General features: G+C 40.2%; 1 protein-coding gene across 2 annotated transcripts in view; it reads left to right on the top strand.

Moving 5' to 3' along the window:
• shank3a (SH3 and multiple ankyrin repeat domains 3a) overlaps positions 1-20132 on the top strand; it is a 284296-nt gene that overhangs the window by 84486 nt on the left and 179678 nt on the right. The gene's annotated exons all lie outside the window — the stretch shown is intronic.

Here is a 20132-nt window from a genome sequence, read left to right as displayed (position 1 = left end):
AAATCCACAGGAAGACACAAAGTGGAATCAAGATAGTTGTGCCTGATCTGTGAAACTTAACCTCAACCCCTGTCTCCCTCATACTGGTGTTGCTTTGTGCCCAGACAGATGAAGAGATCCAATCCTAAATTCATCTTGGTAAAATCTTTACGCAGGAGTTTTTCCTGAAGATGTAGCCTGTGTGTGTGTGTGTGTGTAGTATTGCAGCCTCGGAAAAACGCAGAACCGTAAGACTGTGACATTGATCCTTTCTTGCCTTTATTTCCCATTTTCAACATACTGTATGCACTTTTTCTTTCTTCACAAAACCTCTGTGACCATACTGAAGTGTGCTTGTGTCTGTGTTTGCTGCAGAGCCGTGGTATAAAAATAGGGTAAATGATCAGATCCTAAATTAGTTCATTTCGTTCATTTTCAAGGTCTGCTGTTGTAATACATGCGGATTCAGCTACAGATATGATTTGCATGATTATGTGGGCACTACAACAACAGCCATTCTTAATGAATTGTTCCAGTAGTGCTTTTTTTAGCTTTTTTAAAGTAAGTACATCATGCTTTACTCTACAGTAAGGACAGTATTCTCATTAAAATGTCCTTTATAAGTCACTGGTTAAAATGATCTTAAACAGAAAGTGATTGCCTTGAATTGCACATAAATACAGCGAGGAAGAAACGTTTCATCCTTTATTGGCTGTAGAATGAAATGAAGTGCTATCAATTCAACACATCTCTATGCCCATGTACACTCTACCTATCCCTGCACTCTCTCCCTGTCAGTAGCACACATTAGATCACACTATTAGAGGGATACCATGTGACATATTCTGTGCAACAACACAGCATTAAGCCTTTTATTACTAATGTGCCTCTGTATCAACACTTCTCTACTCACCCCTCCTTTTCTGCTCTTACATGTCCACTGGGGACATCCTCTCCTAATGGTATAGGAATGCAGATTAAACCTTTACAGCCAGTCACTGCATACTCGTGCTCAGGTACTCTGTTGGCTTTCTGTAGGTGGCTTAGTTGGAGTGTCCTTTTGATCCTTCCCCCAGACATTGATGGCAAAAGCAAGAGGCTGTTTTTGTGTTTGTTATTGTTGATTACCTCATTGTTGCTGGCTTCTTGGCTGAAATGACCTATTGTATCTTAGTGAGGCCCTGGCGCTGCATGCTAGGAATAAAGACAGGACATAAAAGGAGAGCAGTTGAAAAGAAAGCAGAGAATTCCCCAAAGGTGCTGCAGAATCGCCGTCTGTGAACAAAAAACGTTTTTCAGTTGAGCTCAGACACTTGCACACACACACAAGCACACACACGCACACACACACACACACACACACACACACACATACACACACACTCAAGCATGCTCATACATATCATATAGACACACATAATGGTGTGCTGTAAGCATGCACATGCAAGCACACACACACACACACACACACATGCACACATACACACACACTCAAGCATGCTCATACATATCATATAGACACACATAATGGTGTGCTGTAAGCATGCATATGCGAGCACACCTAAACACACTGGTACACCAACATGCACACATGCCCCTGACGTCCTAATCCCATTGCCAAGGGACTTCCCTTAATGTGCTTATGTAATGTAAAGATGCTCACCAGATCATTAGTTTCACTTCCAAGGAGTCACATTAAGTTCAAAATACAGACAAACAGGCAAGAGCACATGCAGCCTGACACAGTGATAGACGGAAAGACAAACAGAGAGAGAGCCTAAAAGTCTGACAGGCAAACATAGAGGCAGATGACAGATGGCCAGATTCTGACAGTTTGAATCTTTTATGGAGCAGTCAAAAGTGACTTGTGTGTACTCTGAGTGAGCAGGAGATTACACTAGAATAGTCCGCCTGAAGTTGGATTACACACCTCCTGCTGTGTTTCAAGCCTGGATCAGGGAAATGAAGCACCATGCGAAGATCACACCAGGCAACACTTTTACTTTTCAGCAGGAGAAAAGGGAGAAGCGATGAATCATATGGGAAAGACTTTAAGATCAAAATGACTTAATAGTTACACTTTTTTGTTCAGTACCTGGCCTGTTATGTCAATTTCCAATATTTTCGCAAGCATATTAGTCTGAAGTGATGAGTTTTTATATAAACTTTGATGTGAACTGATGTGCTGAATTCATTCATTGGGAATTTAAGATACCAATTTAAAGTAGATCTTGAAGATGAAACCCAGTTTGTGTTAAATGCATTCTTGTTAGTGTTTAGTGAGAGGGGGTGAAGTGGAATAAACAGTTGTAGTGGAAATGTCAAGTGCTGCTAAGTGTTAAAGGGAAACTTCACTGATTTTCAACCAGCTTTGTATCATAATATTGTGGGTATTATGTGTTAATGAACTTTGGTAAACTTCCCTCCATCTAACCAGTGGTAGAACTCCCTGCTCTCGTCCGAGCAAAACTCTGCTGGATGACAAGTTTTGACAGAGTTTAGCTGGATCTCGGGCTGTTACTTGAACTGCAGGCTGTCCTGCATTTTCTTATTGTGCGCCATCCATGCCACTACTGAACACACAAAGAGTATAGAAGTGGATTAAGAGACAGAAGTGCCCCTCTCTTTCTCAAACTCAGACCAAACTCCAATCCAATGGCAAAATTAAGCAGTGCTCATTGAATATAAACCGAGATTTTGTCACCGTGCTGCCTATTGCTCACCTAAAATGTTTAGCTGTCTTAGCTGTAATTGTGACAGTTTGTGAACAGGAAGTGGGTGCCATACTGTTTCCTGCATAATAAGAAATGAAGGCTCAAAAAACTGAGATCAAATAGTAAAACTAAGCAGTGTTGATCAAATGTAAACCAAGATTATGTTACTGTGTTGCCTATTTTTCATCTCAAATGTTTCTAGAAACATGTTTTAGTGTACTGTTTAATTGTAATTCAAGATAGTTTGTTACCAGCTGGCCACCGTTGTGTCAAACAGCCAAGTTTGCATTATATCGACTACCAGCAGGAGCATTTATTGGCCTGGTGTGGAGCAGTGCATTCTGGAGATTTCTACCCCTTGAACAAAACCAAATGACACAGCACATTTTCTCTGACTTCTTTGGTCATGTAGCACCAATTTCAAAAGTATTTGCGTCTTTTTCCTGCATAGACATTCCAGTTTTATAAAAAAGATCGTTTTTCCTGTAGTGAAATCCAAAAAGTTGGATTCGGCATTGAGACAGTTTTTGGTTTATAAGTTTTGTCAGTTCTCCTTTAAGAAGACTTTTGTGGAAATGGAATGGACTTTGGTGATTTAGCCTATGATTTAGACAAAGCCAAGTCCATTATTACATAAAAGAGTTGCCTGGTCCTTGGTGCAACTTTAACTAAGTAGTGTGTCTTGGCAGTAGGAGACAGTAAAGTTGCATTAGCAGTCAATACCACCATTTGTTCAGTCAGACTGTTGGGCAGATTATTTGCAAAGACTGTGCTTTTTTTCTGATTATGGGTATCATTTGTCAGTCATCATATCCAATTCCACCAAAACTCTGTTTCTATGATTGGTGCAAAAAGAGACAGCTTTCCAATACCGCTAATGGGTGTCATTCATCTCTCAACAGAGGAGAGGGAGACACTGACATAAATAGTCTGCCCCACTCTCTACCTGCATTCATCCTTATTCTCCATTTGGTTCTCTTGTTACCTCTTTTAGTGCATTCTCCCTCTTTATTCACTCACAGAAGGTAATTTGCTGTCAGAAGTGTAACAGTGTGATGATGCTTATTCTACAAAATGAGAATGAAAGACTTACATACAATGGAATTGGAAAAATACCCCTTTTCCCATCTAGGACAGACCAGTATGTGTCCTCCTCAAGTCAGAGTACTGGTACTCTACTGTAGACCCACAAGTTTGAGGGTTCTGCACAGTGTGTTTACTGTTTGGAGAACCATTTCAGTGTCTGGTTGTGCAAGTCCCAGATCTCAGCTCTATTATTCTCAGCTCCATTGCTCTCAGCCACCCTGTTTGGGGTCTCTTATCGAGAGAAACCAAAAAGGATGGCTTGGAGAGTCCACCTTACTATATGCATATTTTCCAATCTTGTGTTTGCCCATGTTCCTATGTAGGGGATTGGCTTTCCAAGCTACCTCCTCTACGCTCATTGCAAACATTCTCCCTATCTGCTGCTGTTTTGAGATATTCTCTGAGCAGTTTATTTTCAGGATCCATTTTACTGATGTTCTTGTGGATGCTTCATGTTTCATTCAGGACACTGGCCTTGAGGCTTACAGTCTTTGGATGCTTGAATCTTGATAAAATTATCAATGTATTGTCACATGTTTCTTGTAAGAGGAGAGTGATGAAAAGGTTTTTTTCATGTTATTATTGATGTTTAGATGACCTTTTGCCATCAATTACACAACTAATCTCACAGATAGAGTGTGACAGAGCTGGCAAGCAAGAGAAACTAAACTTAAATTAAGATATAACTTCATATCGCACTTATTTCATTGAAAACAAATACCACAGATGCAGCAGGGTTGCAACAATAACAATGAGCCAACTGCCATAGCTTAAAGTTTTGCAGGCTCTTTTGTTCCGCTACACAAGGAGAGCATTGCTAATTTGGAGGCTACGTGTTTTAGAAGTGCTTAGACTACACAAGGCATAGGTTTTAGTTTAAATGACTACTGTTTTTGATGTGGTCTAGGAGGCATTTGTGTTTAAATAAGTAGTCAGTTTAAGATTTCCATTCCTGTTTTCTTAGTTTTCATGTAATCTGCTTCCAGGCCCTCTCTTGGCTAACTAACCATGTGAATATCTGATGACAGGTAGTGCATCTGTGATGGCCTTGGACCTTGTTCTTTCCGCTGAACTGGCAGTTGAGCACTTGTCTTATTTACCTGTCCAGGTAATGGGATCGCTTGTGGAATCTCATGTTCTTGTTGCCAGTTCCTGCCATGTAGCCTTCAAGTAGTTTGATCCTTTTAGTCCCAATTATCCTTTTCTTACTTAACTACCATCTGCCCACACTGTCAGTCTGAATGAAATTCTTATGTCATTGTTGTATGTCAAGGTGAAAGAGTTATTTTGCCATAGTCAGAGTGGGAATCCTCTGTTTATGTCTGGTTTATGTGTGCTGCTGGTAGGGTTGACCCTGTTTGGTTGATATATTGATTGGTTGGTTGGTATGCATGTGCACAACCAAGAGTGGCTGAAAAAAATTGCTTTTTCTAGCAACTATGTGTCTGATAATGCACTATTTTGACCATTGACCTTTGTTGCTATAAATGTTTTAAAGCAAAAACCCTAACATTTTGTGTTTAAGATTCTTCAGCAGTGTTTTCTAACCATAATGACAAAAACCTAAGACAACATATAAAAGTGTACGTCGTAGTAGCCATTTATATCATGGTCAGGGTGAATACTTGACTGCAGGGTGTCCATTAAAAACTGATAATGGACACCTACTAAGTAGTCCCAGTGTAACTGTCAGAGGGTTAAATTAATGTGCTTGCTATATAATAGTATCAACCTGTATCTATAATGAGTAGCGTTAACCATAGCAAGAGGGATGCAGTCAAAGCCTGTTTACAATTTATTTACTTTACACCAAGTGCAGTCCTTCAGGGCCTCATCCCCTGAGCACTGCAGGGTGGAGATTGTAACACATGCTGCAGGAATTACACTGCCTCTCTGAACTTTAGGCAATTATCTTTCATACCAAATCACTATTCAACTCACTACTTTAGGCCGCGGCCGACAGTTACTCATGGCTATTGTTTTTTGTTTTTTTTTTCATTTAGAATGTGACCATGGTGTTAGCGGGCTAATGCCCTTCCAAGTGTCCATTATCAGGAATTAATGACCTGCGCGTTGGACGGTTCACACCTACACGTCAGCCATTAATTCCTGATAATGGACACCTCGTCGGGCATTATCTCTTACATATTTTATATTATGATGTACTTAATTCTCTGGAAATTTAATTGCAAAACTGTTTACCAGATGAAATAATCATGAGATAATAGAAACATCTGTATTGGCTAATTTATTGAACTGAATACCTGCAAAAAAAAATATTACAACCAGAAATATTAAACGAATATATATCTTGATAAAAACAGCATAGTAAAATCTCTACCAGTTGACAAATCCCTTTAATGGTACATATTACCATATCGCACAGCCTCTATAAAATCAGGTAGACACTCTGGAATCAGATGAGAGACCTGAAACATGATAGAAACAAAAAACAATGACAGTTGGAGACCACTGATCCAAAATGTACTTGGTGGTCCAAGGAAGAATCTATTATTTAACTTCTCTCTTGTCTTGTATTGCATAGCTTTTTAAGTCTTTAAACAGATATTACTACAGAAAAAAATTAAACTCTCATGCTATCCATCTCTTGATGTGCCTGTTGGATGTCTGCTACTGTGATGGTGACTGGTTCTTGCTCTGGGAGAATGAAGTGTTCTGCTTTCAGATCTGTTATCCATTGAGCATTGTTGGTACGTGATGATTGTTTCTCCCATATGCTGTGTCAGTAGTCTTCAGCTTCAGCTCTTGGTGGGTCTGTTCTTGCTACATTAATGCACTGCAGCTGGTCTTGCACAGTAGACTGTTTTGTTGTGATCAGATGATTTATCGTTCTGGCCTGTGATTCTGTGGTGTGTTTCCTTTGTCTGGTGGCCAGCATTGTGAACCATTTGTTAAGCAGTCTCCAGGGTCTCAGTTGCAGGCATCCTCTTGTACTTCTTGAGTCGCCAGGACCGGTTCTTGATCATTACATCTTTAGTTTTCCAAGGTGGACAGTGGTGATATCTTGCCTTCCTTATCTTGTGGCTGACAAATTATTTGCGTCGAGTATAGTGGTTGTGGTGATTGTGCCATCTCCTCAGTACCCCTCATTTTCCAGTTGTGATAACAGCTTTATTTTCTGTATTTAGAATGGGAAGTCATCACTGTTAAGTTTGATAAGAATGGAGATTACCGTCCATCTACAGTTTATCCCTGTCTCTGGGCTTTAAATCATAGTAGCATTTCAGTAGAGCTATTTTTTCCCAGTCACCATGAGAAAATGTTGGTACTGTATGTTTCTGCAAATCGGAGATATGTTACATTTGAACATTATATGCATCATATCAATCTAAATCTAAAGTGATGTAGTTCTGATTACATGTATATGAGCTGTCCTTGTCATCTGAAGGTGGAGAGGATGGTGGATGACATGACACCTTGGCAAGATAGCTGCCAAGCTACACATCACTTTTCCAGACATACAGACAACAAAACTGGCTGTTTTTTTAGCAAGACATGGCAGCATTTTCAAAGGTGATTGTGGTGGCAAATGTGGGTATTTTAAGCCAAAACATAATCTCTTCCAAACCATAACCAAGTGGATTTTGTGCCTAAACATAACCGCATGTAAACATAAATGTCACTTCATATCTGCTGCATAAAAACGTACAAATGTTACATATTTACGGTTTGCAGAAATGCCAACATTCATTTTGCTGATTAGGATGCTTTTGCCTCCCTTTCCATTTCCTTTCATCCACACTTCAGGTCCTCTCTGCCTCTGACATAAGTCTTACACGCAACAGTGGTTTGACAGTTCCTCCAAATACACTCAAACTCACACACACAGATTGACATATACAATGTTGTATCAGTGATTGGTGGGCATCTCTCTGGAAAGCCTCCCACATCCCATGTTGCTATTTTTAGCTTCATTCACAGTGGCAGCAGGGGTACAGGACGTGGCTAGCATATACCTACCTCCATTTGCCCACAATAGCCATGAGGGGAGAGAGCTGCTGGAGAGATTTGACTCAATGTAACACCCTTCCGCTTATTCTCATCTCACTTGCCATTCATTCCACTTCTCTTCCATCTGTCCATCAGGTCCTACACACAGAGAGGAAATGCAGAAAAGGGGGGAAAGGGCGTAAACAAGAGTACTGTAATTTTCTGGCATATCTAACAGCCAGGTGGGCAAAGCTTGAGTGTGTTTTGAGACCAGCTATGGCAAACCACCATTGCTACATAGAACTTTGTGTTTGGAGTGTAACGAGACAATAAATGTTGTTTTGGGGAAAGTGCATTTGGATACTGATAAATTAAATTATAAAACAATTAATGTTCACTAGGGGATAGCCAATTCTAATTTAAATCTGTGATTGGTTTATTGATCTGTTCTCCTTTCGGGTTAACTCTATTATATTCCCTCTTCCTGTTCACTTCTTCTTAGTTGTTTTTCTGTCTTTGTTTTCCTACATTTGTTTCTCTCACAGTCTAGTCTGAAAGAAGCCTGGGAATATATGGAGACATTAATATTAGCCCAACCATACTGAGCTTTTGTTACAGGTCTGGGCTGGATATTCATTGTGTTTGTGCAGGGGAACAACTCTCACCATTGTAATATTATCTCTGTAACTAGAAAGGAGAGGACACTAGAATTTAATATGTGATTTCTTTTTTTAGACATTGGGTGGCTGGTGTGGCCTCTACCAAGAGATGAAATCATCTAATTTAGTAATATTTTATGAGACTTAATCTGTCCGACTATTCAGTTGAGTTGAAATTATATGTACAGTGGCCGGCGCTGTCGTAGAGCCTTTGATTACAATACTTGAAGTCAATACAGTAATACTATACTCTCTACTTTGCTGCCAATGGGAAAAGAAGACCCCGTGGCAATTTACACACTTCCAATAAGCTGCACTAATATAGTGCTCTGCTACATTTCCCTTAACAGCAGGGGAGATCAGTCTCTACTGTTGTAATCATAGTGAAATTAGTGTCTCTTAGCAGTAGCTCAAAGGTAGCTACAAAGGTAGAATGTCTTTGTTTTTCATCCTTGCTGTCTTACTGTGGCCATTTACGGAGTCAAATACAAAAATAATTAAATCTTAATTGCTTTTGGTTGAACCTGCAACCCTACAGCAAGCTTTGCAAAGAACCTAATTACATCTGTTAGTCATCATTTGGTTTTGAATTATGGTTAGGCACATTTAGAATCTTAAACATGTTCACACTGGGGAAAAAGGTCCCCCTCTCTCAAGGTGGGTCGGCACATTGTTTCAGCACAGTGCTACAAGTTCCCAGAGATGACGTACGTAATGTTTTCATTCCCACTGGAGCTGCCTGCTCCTCCATCTTAACTTGATTTGATCACATGGATGCACATTGTGCACTCAGAGGTTGTAATTAGTCACACGTTATGGAAAAGCTTGATAAGCCGCACTGGGACTTTTAGGGAAAATGTAGATGCATTTTACTGTCACTTAATTGACATCATTTTAACTGTGAAAGTATCCCATTGTTATTTCAAAATATCTGGAATTATTAGTGCATTCCAAGGTAACAAAATAACTGGATAGCTGAAAAGTTGACTCATACCAGGACTAAAACTTAATACTTTATTTCTCTACAAATCTGCGTATGTATGGATATGTGTGTCTGTATGTTTGTGTGTCTGTGTCTTCTGAATGTTCCTAAACGTGGTGGTGACTCCCTGATGACTGACACGAACTGTAGATCTTGTTGGCATATTCAGTCTCGCCTGTCAACTGCAATGAAGAAGAGGACTGTAATCGATATTTGTTGTGTGCGCAAGTGTGTCTCTTTGAATGTTTACCCATGCCTAAAAACACAAAGTGTCTGAGTGAGGCAGAAGAGAGAACCTGCCCTTCACCTCTGACAAATGTTAGATATTTTTAATCAAGCTGTGTGTCACTGTGTGCACACATTAATGTATGGTTGTGCATGCTATATTTGTGTCATGTGCTTCTTCTATAAGTTAGCTTCTGTAGCATTTTCCTTATGACACCAACTCAGAACTGGAGTCTCTCTTGATGTCAATCCCAAGGTGCGGTTCATTACTCCCTATCTTTCCTTTGATTCTTGGTGAATTCACCGTAGTTGTCCTAGTGTCAGGCCATTTACAGTCAGTTTGTTTCTGTATAGGATGTTTGGTGTGTGTGCACGTCTGCCTGCAGAATTGTAAATGCATTTGTCAAATAATTATGGTTTACATGGAATATTCAAGTGGTTCCTGTGGCCGGTGTGAGTAACAGCTGAGTAATTAGATTTGTGTGCGATATGTGTGTATGTGTCATGACTTAGTGCAACATGAGTGAACATTTCACTGTAAATCAACAATGTGAGTTTGCAAGATGAATTCAAATTGTTCACTAAACTGAAAAAATGATGGGTAACAACATATCCCCAGTCCAGTTATACACACCGTTGGCAGATTATTAGGTACACGTAGCTTAAACTCATGTGGAACAGCCCTGCGGAAAATCTGAGGTGTCATTTCAGTTTTATGATCATTTAATTATTTAATAATTAAGCAAACATGACACAAAGTGATTTTCATAAAGTTACCAGCTCTTACTTTAATTCAAGATTCAAGATTAACTTTATTGTCTCACAAAGTGAGAAATTTGTTCTGGGCTGTTCACCCATGCTGCAGCCACAACACAGAACATACAATATGATACAACACAATACCAAACATACACTAGATATGCGCAATGGTAAATGGCTGTTGTTGTGGTATGTATTAGTTGTAGCGTTGTATAACTTATACGTTTGCAACAGTATGTACGTATGCATACAATTACAATCACATTATATTCAGTAGTACATATTGATGATACAGATTTATTATTAAGTAGTATTATTCACTGCCTTTAACTCTAGCAGCAACAGTTTTTCCAAGTCCTCAAAGAGGGCGTGTCACAAGCTCGTCATAGACGGGAGGTTCCAGACGTAAAAGCGGGTTCATTCACACTAATGCCTGAATCACTTATTCAGTGTGGGTGAGACACATAGATGTCTGACTTCTCCATGGCATGGTCACACAACCTTTTTGTCTAATTTAAGAGCAGAGGGATGCGATCTTGTCTGCCTCAGAAAGAGTGAAATCAATGTGTCAAAATCTTACTCTTACTGTTTCACGACAACTTTGTTTATAACAGGGATAAAAACAGGGATGCCGTGTGACTTGCAGTGAGTGCGATTACAGGCACAAGGTTAAGAAAAATAACTGTTTGACAAAATGATACATCATTCACTGAGCACCTTTTCAAAACAAAAAAATGTGAGTTGTACTACTTTAAAGAAGAGAATGACTATTAAGAGCATATTTTTGTGGCAGTGCATTGCAGTGAGAACTCGGGCAGCATTTGGTGAACACAGCACTGCCGGACATCACCTCGGTGATGGGCCTGGCATGTTGGAAGGGCAGGTCGACATGTAAAAAAAAAAAGCTTATTTAAAGCTTAAAGCATACAAGGGATATTGACAGGTGATGTGTGAGTATGTTCAGACGTGACTCCAGCGGTCACACTTGAGCACAGGGCGAGATGGATTCAAGATTAGAAACAAATCTATGTTCTACTCAATTAATAACACATCTTGAGTGTCAGTACAGTTTGGGATAAAAGGTGAGAAGACTCATACACAAAAGCAGTCAGAGCAAATATTTTGCAGAGGAGTCTAGTTTTCACATAAATTAACAATATTAAATATATAAATAATTACACCCACAGGACATAATTAGTGAAAAACAATCCATACAGACTAGGGTTGTAAAAATATATCAATACACATGAGTATCGCAGCATTAGTATAAATTCTTAAAAACACTGTATTGATCTTTAATTAACAATTTACATACAAAGATTTGTGGCAATGGCTCATTTTGCATTTTGTTTAAAACCCTGACCACTAGATAGCATTGTTGTAATTTATCCCCAGCCATTTAAATCTTCCATTCCAATGGGACACAAAGAAACACAGGCCTTTGAAACAGCTCATACAGGGTGCACTGCTAGGTCCTGAAATTAGGTAAAAAAATTGCAATATATGACCTTGCTCAGAGTATCGCAATATATCGCAATGATATTGAAACATAATCCCTGTATCTTGATACATATCGTATTGCCATATTCCTCAGTCAGTCAGTAAACACCCTCAATACAGACCCAATGAGCCTGATCACTACAGTAAAGCATTTGGCAAATAAATGAGAAAAAGCTGATAGTAGCAGAAACTCATAATGACTGTTTGATGTATTCCAGTTTGCCTTCCAGTCCTTCAAAGCCCTTTTCCAATATCCTATACCATGTTTGTTTTGGGGGATATAGTTTGTGAATTATTAATACGTTTACCTTGGAAAATGGAAAGTTTGAACAAGTAATGCATTCTAAGTGGGAATCAATCAAATGAACTGTGGCATTGCTACACAAACGGGCAGATATAGAAAGAAGTGTGCCATCATACTCAATAGTGCATGAGGAAATTTATATGCTCAAAAAGCTTTACCAACAGGACCTATTGGCCAATTTGAAAATTTCAGCAAGTTTCCTTGGCAACCAGCTAGGGTGCACTGCTCCTTGGCACACCCTGAGAGTAACTAGCTGATGATATGCAAATTTAAGGAAACAGAACCTAAAGTGAAAAAAAAGAAAGGCTAAGAGGCAGGATAAACATGTCCTGGGAAACAAAAACATTTCCTGCTTTAGAATCAGTGTAAAATGTATACTGTAAGTCTACAGTGTGTTTACAGACTGCAGACAGCATTGTGCTGCACCTGTCTGATGTGGTTGTTAAGATGCAGGATAGTCCTCCATGTCGTGATGCTGTGGTCTCAACACAAGGGGATGCGGAGAAGTAAAGTGTACATTTAAAATGCAGTGTGTGTAAGAGAGACTGAGGCAGACAGAGTTTGGCATGGAGGAAGTGGCAGAGGAGGCTGCTGAGGAATATCTTACACCTGTTTCTAAGTACTGTACATTTGTTGGTGTGTGTGTGTGTGTGTGTGTGTGTGCGCACTGAGCATTATGTGTGCATTTGGTAGTCATGACGTTCTTCCACTCTTCACTAATTTTCCATTAGTGCCTAGAGTCTGTAAACAATCTCCATTTAGAGATAGAGCAGTTTCTCACCAGTGCCACTGCAAGAACTGAACTCTTCTAGTTCCATCTATAGTTGTGGTTCTCTGTGTAACAAGTCAAAAGATAGTTATTACTGTAGTAATGATAATACTGTATTACCATGTAGCAATCTGAATCGCCATCTGAGAATCACAGGGGCTCAGAGAAGACAGTTCAAAAAACTTTTGCAGTCATCTGGTCCTAGTGAGGGAGAGTTTGCAGTACAAACGAGACCAAATGCTGAATGTGAAGTGGCTGCCAGTGGCCACTGACCGGAGATTACAGCCTGCTAGCTCTTTACAGATTCAGGTCCAGGGTTCTCTGCAGATGAAAGATAAGGTTCCTCTGAGTCTCAGAATTTAAAGCTGCTCAATTTGAAGCTGTTGGAACTACACATCTATAATCTCTCCCTCTTCCTGGCTCAAAGTGTCACTAATACACTCCCTCTTTTCCTCTCTTCCTCTGTCTTGACTCTTACACACATGCACACTGTCCCTCCTTTACAGTAGTAACCCCCACCCTGTCCTTTTTTCTCCCTCACTTGCTCAAAATGCACCCATCTGTCCAAGTGAAGCCAGGTAGATATCCCTAACGTGACTCCTAAGAAGTACTTGTGGTAAACTGTTGAGACCTGCAACTAACCTGCAACTTAATTAAAGGCAACATTTGCCTGCAGACAGACAAGGGATTATCATTGATCATCTTGTTACAATGCAGTGTTCTGTTGGTCCTGGCATTTATGTGGAAGCCACTTGCGTGCACCACCCACCCAAACACTGTTGCAGGCCACTTCCTGATGGCAATGTGTCATGCCACATTGCAAAAATTGCACAGGAATAGCCAGAGAAGTGTGACAGAAAGCTCAAGGTGTCGACCAGGCCCTCAAATTCCCAAGATCCCAATCCGATCAAGCATCTATGGTACATACAGGCACCCCAGAGGTCCCTTATCCATGCCTCGACAGGTCAGAGCCCAGTCTGATCCACTGAGGGGGCCTCTGACCTACCAAGGCATGGACATAGGATCTTTGGGCTTGTCCTGCAGTGTCTGGGACCAGGGCATTGCAACATATCCTTTGTGTCCTATGGGTTGCAAGGTTTGGGTACAAGCATGTCCTATGCATGCTCAACTGAATTGGGATCCTGGGAATTTGGAGGCCAGGTCATTGCCTTGAGCTCTTTGTCGTGTTACTTGGGCCAATTCTGAGCAGTCTTTGCAGTGTGGCAAGGCATATTGTTCTGCTGTCTGTGGTTTTAATGTTGTGGCCGATCAGTGTAGATTTGCAACTCTTGTAAGATTCTGACATATCAGTCAGTCATGACACTTCCTACCCAAATCTTTAATAATTTACTATGTTTGTTGTCAGTAGGCCATGAAATGGTAATATGGGCTACATGGTCATCCTATTCATACATTTTTGTGGGATAACAGCAGTTGTTGCACGCTGTGTATATAGTTTGTTTGCTGCTCATTGTATATACATATATATATATATATATATATATATATATATATATATATTATACATATAATGGGCATTAATACCCTTTTTCTTAGTTCCTGAGATTCATGTTGTTCTGCTGCTACAGGACTGAGAAGATTACCTATACACACCTTAGCTTTCCAATCTGCTTTCCTTGACAGCCTGCCACGTCAACACAAATTAAACTCAACTATTCGAATCGAATGGACAGTGTGAATCACGCACCATTGTCCATAATTAGGGAAAGTCCAGCCTCAGCATTTTCCGTGTGAATAGAGTGTGTAGTGTGTGTTCACATGGTGTCTTTCAAGGTGTCTGAATCTTGATGGTAGCCCATTAATCCGAGTTAATTGAATCAATGCTGTTTTCCCCTCCTTGTCTCAGGGGTATAGTATGGTAATAGTTCAATGTAAACCCTTGGGTGTTGTGCTCATTTGATGCTTTGGGATTTGGAGATTGACTCGAAAGTCCACTGTGTATAGACCTGCACTTAGTTTCCTATAGCCAGCAGGGCTTAACATTAAAGAGAGAGGCTTGTTCATAGTATCTAACTGATAACACCCCATATCAAACAAATGTGCGTTAACTGTTCAGAGTGAGCTCAGCTGTAGTATGTGATTACCTTAAGGGGTCAGACTGTCTCATTTTACAACAAATGCGTGTGGATGCCGACTGTGATAGACACAAATGGAGACATGCTGTGTTTTTATTAGTTTGTCCGTAGCCAGATGTGTCCTCAAGACGTGTTCACTTGTAACAGCAATGTTTCATGCTTGACTTGGTGCATGCAGAAATGGGAGGATGAGACAAAGATGATTGTTTGTTGGCACCATAGGTGTCTGAACATATTTCCCTGATGCAACAAGGATCCTTAGTGCAACATTTTATTTGAAATTGATAAGCTGGCTTTGCTATGCTGAATTATATCCATCCATCCATTTTCGTAACCGAAAGCGAGAGCCTATCCCAGCTGACATTGGGCGAGAGGCAGGGTACACCCTGGACAAGTCGCCAGACTATCGCAAGGCTAACACATAGAGACAGACAACCATTCACACTCACATTCACACCTACAGCCAATTTAGAGTCACCAGTTAACCTGGATGTCTTTGGACTGTGGGAGGAAGCCGGAGTACCCGTAGAAAACCCATGCTGACACGGGGAGGACATGCAAACTCCGCACAGAAGGGCTCCCTCTTGGGATTGAACCAGGAACCCTCTTGTGACAGTGTTAACCACTACACCACCGTGCCGCCTGCTGAATTATATGTTCTTTGATATTAATTTTGATTCATTTCAAAGTAGGGTTGGGAATCTCTCTCTGTGATAGACGATTCGATACGTATCTAGATACACGGGTTACGATACGATTAAAAAACGATATATTTTTAATACAGAACGATTCGATACGATTCGATACAGTGTGGGAATGCTACGATTCGATACGATTTGATACGATTCTATGGTTAACATTTGTTGATGTAGACATTAATCATATATTATAAAATAAAGAAGCCAATTCTATAAAAGTGACATTCTTACAGTATTTTCAAATTTGTAAAAGACCACATCCCCAAGCATTGTTGCTGTATGGCACTGGCAAAAATAAAATAAAAAGACAAACTACAACAAAATCACACATTGTCTGTGTTTTTGTATGTATCTTATATGGACTCGAGTCTGGAATAAAGTTTATCATAACGCTGTACAATATAAACATAAAGCAGAATAAAATAATAACATGCAATGTAGGGGCAGAATCTGACATCTCCTGTTATTAGTTGATATCATGGACTGTGATGACTAGCAGCTTATCACTGACAGCATGTCAGACTATTTCTCTGTGTTTGCTACACTCTGTGTTTGTCATTTATAAAAAGATAAATCACTTTTCTATAATACATCACTGATATTTCAATGGAATAAATTACTTACTGACTTATTCATACTTCAAAAACAGCATCAATAAGTGATTAACATAGGGGGGATCAAAATAAAATAAATAAATAAAATAAAGTCAACCAGCCACCCTCCTCCCCTGACAAGTAAAGAACAGTCCCTAAAGTGCGGTGAGGTTTGTGGAAATGTGAACGGCTCGTTTCTCCTCTGACACGCCACATACCTGTGTGCTGCCACGGCTCGGCTGTTCAGGTATTTTTGGGCAGTTATGACACCGACGAAGACTTCTTGGACCTGGAACCAGGCTTCTCGGTCGCCGGTAAGCCGTTATCTTGCACCCCGGAGCACTATGGCCGCCGTATTTGACAGGAATACGTATTTCTGTCTTTGTCTGTGACCCCCGTTCAACCCACAACCGGCAGGATTCGCCTTTAGTTACTGCTGCGGCTTGGCTGCTCCCTGGTTTATCCAACCAGCATTAGCTTCTGTTCCTCAGCTCTACCGGCCAAGCTGGCGCTGATGTTTACATCCATTATCGTTGTCAGTAATGCCTGCTACGGAGCATGCCGCCGGCTCTCGCATTGTTTTAGAGACGCAAACTGTTAAAGCCAGTCAACCCATTGCTAGTCTCGCGATACCCGATCCATGACTCTACAATCAATTCATCTAATCATTCATGGCTAAAACGTATTGATTGAAGAGGCTGCTACCGACGCAGGCGTATCTCTCGCTTGTCAAACCGGATATCCGGTTGTATTGGTTAATCGTTCCCAACCCTATTTCAAAGACAATGTGGCTAAGTGAAATAGCATGTGTTGGGACCTTAAGACTTCAGTTTTACTCTGACCAGACTTGAGAAATACAATCTACTACTAGGGATGGCAGTAGGTATCAGTTAATTTTGCTTTAGATGGCCTTGCACCCATTATCCAGTATTAAACTGGTTGATTTTCAAGAGAAAAATGAAAAAATATAAGTGAAATATAAGACTCTTTCCTCTTAGTCCGGTGCTCCATTGACCCAGTGAGCTTTAGTACCGCTATTCATTTAGAATGGTGAAATTTAATTATTTTGTCATGTAACTGTTTTGCCTTTTATTTATTTTCTGTTTGCTTTGCTGACAGACAGCTGGCTATATGCTGACATATGGAAACATAGTGCTCACTGACCCCTCTCTGGTCTTCACTAGTTGGGAGCTAGTTAGCAGTACCACTCATTCATTGTAACCACTGGTAAAGCTGCCCCGACCTAACAACACTGCTGCAGAAACTAACTTTTGACATTGCTAATACAAACAAACAAAAAAAGTTGTAAGAACAAATGAGAGATGGAAATATGTGAAATGGTGACAACCTGGAAACTGCTATAGATGTGTGTAAGATAAAGTAGCTCCTGCCTTTTAAGCACATGCTTAAATAAATCCATGTTAGTGAGAAAGATTTGGCAGTGATCCATTGCTCAGTTCTTTAGCATATAGCTAACAGGGCTAAACAGAGAGGAAATGACTTGTGTGAGATATTGGCACACCACACTTAAATGACTGTGTCTGCATTCTACGCATGAGTAAACACCTAACAAACTAGAGTATGGGGCGGTGTAACTTTTAATTACACCACCCCAAACAGTGACTGATTTCCTTTCTCCATTCTAATTTGTCACTCCAGATGAGGAACTCAGTTTGTGACTGTTTTGCTGCTTCACCCACTTGTGGTCACACAGTTCAGCACTGTAATGTCAAGGTGAAGGAGGTTGTTCTCTGCCCAAAGTGATGGCCAACACACTTATTAAATAAAAGGTAATACTTTCATTAAATGTTTTATTCACAGCACAAATTATTATTAAACCATTTCTTAATAAAGCAGAACGATATCTTTTAGCCTTGATTGCTGCTCTTGCCGATGAATATGCCTCCAATTCTTTTTTGTGTGCATTGTTGCACTACATCTTTCTGATGTGAAATTGCACACCAGGTGCTCTGTATTACAGTGAATGTTACGTGTAGCCTGATGCCACAGATGTCATGTTTAATATCACATAGTGTTTGTCATCTGCTACACCCTGGTGCTCTTCTGACAAGAGCGTAAGATGAGCCTTCCCTGGCTTTAAGTTTCTGAAATTTTGTTTAATTAATTGTTGCCTGAACTTGTACCTTACTGAAAGCTGATGATGCAGGTTGAGTATTTTATTTCACTTAATTTCATTAGATAAAACATCTTGGGACTGCAGGACTTCTGAAGCTGTAAAACAGGTAGTGTGGTTAGAAACAGGCTAATGATGTGGATCCAGAAGGCTATATTTCGATGCCTGTTAAACATCTTTTATAGTATAGCATATTGAGATAAACTTGTTGTAGACAGAAAGAGACTGAAAAGCAGAGATAAACAGACTCAGTAAGGGGGAGAGATAAAGAGACAGAGAGTGACTCATTTACACGTCAGGCACTAGCATGTGCTACCTCTTGCTCCTCATCTATTATAAATTGCTGCTTTAACTGTGCTATGAAATATGTAGGGCTGGAAGATGAAACAGTATTAGTTTGTATCCCTGTTGCTGAGTCTACTCCTACAGGATCCTCAGATTGAGACAGGGAAACATATGCACCTGCTATTATCCTGGATGCTTGCCAAACAGAAGAAAACTCAAAGAGCAGAGCCAGGGGAGGATACCAGGAGAAGACAGAGGCAGTTCATTTAGTCTGTCTGTCAAACTGAAGCTTATCCATAGTTGATTGCAAGCACAACGAGCATGCATATGTTACTGTACAGTAGTATCTGGTGGCAGAACACTTTTGTTAAACTCATCCACTACAATCCATTTGACAAGGGAACAAACACATGTTAGCTGTACAGTACTAGTGATCTATATTATCCCTTTAGGGCACTGGTTAGGACTCTGAGCTCTTCCCACATCCAGTAGGAAGCTCAGCACTGTTAATTAGTGCATATGTCATCTGGGCAGCGACAGCCAGAGGTCTTGGGAGATGGAGACAGGGCTGTGTGAGAGTCATTACACTCCATCATCTCTGCACTCCTCTCTTCTTCTTTCACTTCACTTCACCACTACGCTTCACTCTCCTTTCTCTTCTCTGTCGATGCATCACTTCTTGCTAAAAGGCAACAACAATGCCCTGTCTCTTTCCATTGTGACTGGATGCCATCTGCGCCTTTAGAGATACTATAGTCATGTCCTGCTCCATGCATCATCCTTGCTTGCATAATCACGAACAAACACACACAAACAATACGTCTTAATTAGTAGGGCACTTTTGGGCTGTGTTTTGAATTCAGATGCGGAATGATGTAATGCGTGTTTGTGTTTGTTTCCACTTAGTCGACCTGTTTGCACTTACTTGAACTTGTGTTCACACTGGCTTGTATTTTTTATTTTCCACTCAAACAGAACCACTCAACCCATTGCCTTAACCTGTTTAAAATTCTAGTGTAATGCATTTTACCTCATCTCTGTGGCATTAAAAAACACAACACAGCACACTAATTGTGTTCATTGATGTCTATGCAGAACTTCAGGCCAGTGTTGTTAATTAGTTACTTAATTAGATACGTACTTGAAAAGTCAACTTGGTAGATGCATAGACTGTATGAACGAAATGGATTTAGCCTCCAATTCTGAAAAGTGAAGCCCATGTGGAAGTGCCTCAAACCTGCATTCTTTCTATTGGCCAGCAGGGGGCAACTCCACTGATTGCAGAATGTAGTCAGATTGTATAAAGGTCTATGAGAAAATGACCCTAAAGATGACCCTTTGACTTCATGGTCTCAATCGATAGTTTCAAGTCTTTAACACAGCACGTTTATTTTGAAA

Source organism: Epinephelus lanceolatus, chromosome 5 (assembly GCF_041903045.1).
Source record: "Epinephelus lanceolatus isolate andai-2023 chromosome 5, ASM4190304v1, whole genome shotgun sequence".
Lineage (NCBI taxonomy): Eukaryota > Metazoa > Chordata > Actinopteri > Perciformes > Serranidae > Epinephelus > Epinephelus lanceolatus.
The sequence above is the reverse complement of the archived record's forward strand: the minus strand, read 5'-3'. Positions and strand labels throughout refer to the sequence as shown.